The following is a 5,544-nucleotide window of genomic DNA, read 5'->3' on the forward strand; positions in this document are numbered from 1 at the left end:
GACGTGACACCCGCGACGGTGTGCATAAATGGAGACGCTATAGCGTTGCGAATTGCGCGCCAGAACGGTAGAATCAAGGACCTCCTCTGGGCGTGGCTGGGTGGTGCCATACAGCGTCTCTCTTGCTAAAATGGCGGCGAGACAGCGATGTCCTCCTTTGGGGCAGACAGAGGTCCGCTTTTTTGTAAAAAAAATGGATGCCATGGACTATGAGGGCCGGGAGAGTCGCCCAGCACACCCAAATCTACATAAGAATGAGGTGTTGCGCCACATTGCCCAGAAGATGGAGCGGAGGTTCGGCATCCGGCGCAGTGCGCTGCAGCTACGCAAAAAGTGGGCCGACCTCCGGTACAAACAGCCACTTTATCTGGCAACGTTGCGGGCAGAGACCAGGCAAGGCAAGTAACAGTATAGTGTAATTGGGAGACACACAGTATCGGGAGGGGGGAATAGGGACACTCGCACTGCCGTGTGGCGCTTCCCACCTTCTATATATGTACCTCGATTTGGGGAGTTAAATTTAAATTTTATTCCTTTATGCCACTGGCCTAGGTTTGTTATTTGTGGGGGTGTCGGAAGCTCTGTACTTTGGTGTGTAAACATTGTGTTTCTTTATTTTTTGTGTATAGAGAGACAACGCCAGCAGAGGACTACAGCGGCCAGCAGCGTACGCCCACAGCCAGGGCCGTCACGTAAGTTACCCCTCATGTCTGGCAATTGCGATGGCGCCTACTTAATTTTTTATTTAAGTCGACAGCTCTGTACTTCTGGTGTCTAAACCTTGCGTGTCTTTTTTTGGGGTGTAGAGAGACGCCGCCGGCAGAGGACAGCACCCACTGCAGCCAGCAGTACAGCGGCTAGCAGCGGAAGCCCACAGCCAGTGTCGTCACGTAAGTTAACCACCCTTTTTTAGAATTTAATGACGACATACGGGCCATTAGTAGGGAGGTTAAATATTGTGTACATTACAGGTGCAGTAACCCCACCGCAGGCCACAACCCCGCCCTTTCAACACCCATCTTCCTCCCCCGGGTCGGCGTCATTCTCTCCAGCGACAAGCATTCGTAAGTGACAAAACCAGCGAGCGCTTCACCACAGTGAGTTCAATTGTTAACCAGATATGTATTTGCTTCCTTTCAGCAGCAGGAGCTGTGGCCCGAGCCAGGGGATGGGTGGTCAGCAGCTCTGCGGATGAGCAACAGGCGTCCCTTTTCCGTAAGTATTGAGAAAGTGGGTGGGGGTTATCGGTGGGATGTCACATTTGACAACGACTAAACGGACCCTAAAACATTGAACCTAAAAAAAGCCCTCTGGGGCAGTAGAAAATTGAGTGTGTAGTTACAAGTACCATTTTACAATAAACGAATTACTAACGATCATTACCAGCTATACGACCTGGTCGTGATCGTTGGTAAGTCACTGTGTGGTCGCTGGGTCGCTGTCACACAGAACGATTGCGTTAACAATATCGTTGCAACTTCACAGAAATCAAAGATATCGTTACAAAAATCGTTATTTTTGACGGTACGGTAAAATTGCTGGTTATGTAAACACATGCCACCGTTGCAGCTTTATCACTGTCCATTCTCCAACCTCTTCTATCACAGAACCGGACACCGTGAGAGAGCTGCTGGCCAAGCAAGACCGCCTGGAGCGGACAGCAGCGCTCATGCTGCAACAAGTACAGCAACATGGCCGCACGCTGCGACACCTCTTGAGGCGTGGGAGGTTCTGATTTTTTTTTTTTTCTTTCATTGTTTGGGATATTGTTCTGTTACTTGTTATTTTTCAGTTAACAACATAAAAAAAGTTTGATTTGACACAATTATGTTTGGTTTATTGTGTCTATAGCCACCGGCAACACACCGTGCGCCAAGAAACGTCGCCACACACACTTTTTGGCCCACATAATATCTCCAGTAGTTAAAAATGAAAAGACTGCAGCTTGGTGTGTCTGTAGTATACAGATATGAGGTGGGCCAAAAATATTACATGCATCTCCATAATCACACAAATTGAGGGGACAATGGTTGTCACACGGTACATATCTATGCTCACCTGCCAGGTGTCAGAAATAGTGAATTCAGGAGCCTGTATATGTTTATCATGAATTCATTTTTCTGACACCGTACTTGATGAATATAGATAGCGTGACAGTGATTGTCTCTTGATCAAAAAAAAATAAGGTCAGTTTGTGAAAAAAAAAAATTTAGTTTACCAGTTGTGAGCTGTTTTTATTTACTTGCGGAGCAGGCCAGGGACAGCTAAGCCAAGGTAGACACAAAAGAGTTGGTTGGCCTTACCATATAGTTTGCGCAAAAAATGCTACCCAGCGCCAAATAGTTTGCAAACTGCATCCGAAAGTGCCTCCATCTTGTGTGTCCGCTTACCAGATGCACAAGATAGCTGCCAGATATGTTTTATACATTACTATACCATATACTTTAGATAAGCATTGCGTCTAGCATTACTACACAGCCATTACTATACAAAAAAAAAAATTGAACATACCGTTTATGAGCAATAAAAGAACCGATGAAGACGCCGGCAGTGGAGTACGGCGTTCTGAACAGAACGTTCACGGTAGAAGAGGATCGTAGCTGGAGAAGGATCGTTCCGGACAGGACGCTAGAAATGCAGGGAAAAACAGGCATACGCAGCTCTCGAACAATGTGAATCAATCGCTGTAGAGTCGCGGTTTATATTCTGAGACGCCGGGACGTCACATCCTGGGTGACACCTATCTGGGTGTCACCCACCTGGGTGACACCTATCTGACTACGCTGCCAATTCATCGGATCGTTAACCACTGCTGTTTGACGTGAAGCAAGCAACCAGCGACAACGATCCGTGAGTCGCTGTTACGTCACTGTATCGCTCCGGCATCGTTCGAACGTTGGTGTGTTTGACGTCTCTACAGCGATCTAAACAGCGACGCTCCAGCGATCGCCTTTTGGTCGTATCGTTGTCTATATCGCTGCAGCGTCGCTCAGTGTGAAGGTACCTTTAGTGACAGAGCCAATTTGGTACTTCATGACTAAGCCAATTTTTACAATTCTGAGCACTGTCACTTTATGAGGTTATAGCTTTGGAACGCTTCAACGTATCCCACTGATTCTGAGACAATTTTTTCATCACATATTGTACTTCATGATAGTCATAACATTTCTTCGATATAACTTGCGTTTATTTATGAAAAAATGGAAATTTGGTAACATTTTTGGCAATGTTGCAATTTCAAACATTTCATTTTTGTACTCTTAAATCAGAGAGTGGTTTCACACAAAACAATATAATTTCCAACATGTCAACTTTACATCAGCATAATTTTGGAAACATTATTTTACTTTTATATATCAATAAACACAGTATAATCTGAACAGTTCAGCACAGTTCTATCAGTACTACTTATCAATTAACAAGGCACCAATAAACTCAACTAATATAATTAACTAACCAAAAGCAGAATAAGAGTGATAAAGAAGGAAAGGAACAATAGAACAAACATAGTACAAGCATAGCAGAGCAGGATCAAGACAATGTAATTACAATATTTACAGTATCAACAAACATTGACATAGTTCATCCATGCTCTTAACTTACCCAGTCTTCTGAAGTGAAATACGCTACTGTTATTGTTGTGTTGGGTTAGCTTCGGACCCGTTTAATCGAAGCTGGTGGCAGTGATACCGATAGTGTGCCGACTTTTGGGTGATGCTGAAGCGGCTGCAGGGTTAATAATTATTGTTCCTGCCTGAGTGGGAGTAGTTATCGCGTCGCTGCAGCGTGCCCAATAGCCAGTACATAGCAGGCAGCCTTTCTGGCGACTAATTACCCAGGGTGCAGTACCTAATCTGACCTGAGAGTAAGGGGGCGCCAGAGAACTGCAAGTGTTAAGTGGAACTGTAAGCGGGATATACATAAATCCCTGCAGTTTGAGGTATATTGAAAGCAGTGGGATACCTAGAATAAGCCCCTGCTGTAAGCTAAGAGGTCAATAGCCTTGTGTGTGGTTTTTCATCACATCGTGGAGTGGAGGGATAACTAAGATAAGCCCCCTGCACATGTGATAGCCGTCTGTTGGCCTAAAGTCACCTCAATCCGTGACGTAGGGGTGACGGTCACGGTGTGAATCCTGACCCATTGGTGACAGCGGTCAGGGGAATCGTGACAAAAAAAAAAAAAAAAAAAGGTTCCTCGCATCATGTTCTCATACACTTTATGCAGTATTAGCCCTCTGTGTCTGTACTGTTACATACTTAGGCAGTTAACTGGTTCATGCAGCTTTACATGAACACCTGAGCCTTACACTATGGCCGGTCCGAATAACTAAAGCAATTGTTACCATCCACCTCTCGTGTCTCCCCTTTTCCCCATAGTTTGTAAGCTTGCGAGCAGGGCCCTCACTCCTCTTGGTATCTATTTTGAACTGTGATTTCTGTTATGCTGTAAAGTCTATTGTCTGTACAAGTCCCCTCTATAATTTGTAAAGCGCTGCGGAATATGTTGGCGCTATATAAATAAAAATTATTATTATTATTATTATATATAGTTACAAACAGACAGACAGGAACCCTTATTATAGGTACAGACAAAACAAATGATGGAAAATCATCGTACTTCATAATGAAACAAAAACAATTGTTAACAGCACTTAAACAAACAACCGACAAAACAGACAAGCAAGAGACAACAAATAACAGATACTTTCTTTTACCCGAATTACCATTGCGTCTTTGGACTGATGGGATAGTCCATGAGAGAGAGCGCACATCATGGGGAACAGTGCCCTAGCAGTAATAACTCTCCGCTCTCCTTAGTCCATCTTCTTCCTTCGCACATGAGTGCCTTTGCAACCTTCTTTTTTGGTGCATAGGCCTGATGTTGCAGGCTCTGAGGTAGTTGTAGGTCCATCCCCCCGGACACCTGCACCTTGTATATCTCTGCGGGGAGAGGAAGCAAAGCAGCAGCTTTTGCTGCAATGTCAGATTGATTATTACTTTCAGCTTCTCTAGCGCGCTCTTTAGGGCTCATTTCCATTGGCGAGAAACACATCCATGTTTCGCATGTGAAAACCAAGCTCTGGCGCCAACACTCCAGAGCGGAGCGTGCAGCCGCATAGCAACACATGGAGCCGCACGCTCCGCTCCCAAGTGCCGGTGCCAGAGCTTGGTTTTCACATGCGAGACACGGACATGTTTCTCGGAAATGGAAACGAGCTCTTAGTGTGAGCTTGCACCTTGACTATAGCAACTTGAAGTTGAGTCACCAAGTCTACATTTTTAACGAGTTTACCAGAAGAACCAATAAACTTTATGCGCTTCCATATGGGACCGCAATCATGGAAAATGCCGAATGCGTGGCACTATCAGTAAATGCTCTGCCATTATACATGCCTCAGCGAGTGCTTTCTATTCAGCTTCCTGAGCAGACATCCTAGAAGGTAAAGCTTCACTTTTTACCACCTCATGTTGATCAACTATTGCACAACCTCTATGAGGTGCTATATCTTTGTAAAAACTGTGACCCATTTACATAAAGCTC

General features: G+C 44.9%; 1 long non-coding RNA gene across 1 annotated transcript; it reads left to right on the plus strand.

The window, feature by feature from the left end:
• Nucleotides 1-426: 426 nt before the first annotated feature.
• On the plus strand, nucleotides 427-2,137 carry LOC138642095 (uncharacterized). The gene is made up of 3 exons (XR_011313997.1): nucleotides 427-1,064; nucleotides 1,141-1,215; nucleotides 1,608-2,137. It is a non-coding gene; the product is annotated as an uncharacterized lncRNA (long non-coding RNA).
• Nucleotides 2,138-5,544: the final 3,407 nt, after the last annotated feature.

Source organism: Ranitomeya imitator, chromosome 6 (genome assembly GCF_032444005.1).
Source record: "Ranitomeya imitator isolate aRanImi1 chromosome 6, aRanImi1.pri, whole genome shotgun sequence".
Classification (NCBI taxonomy): domain Eukaryota; kingdom Metazoa; phylum Chordata; class Amphibia; order Anura; family Dendrobatidae; genus Ranitomeya; species Ranitomeya imitator.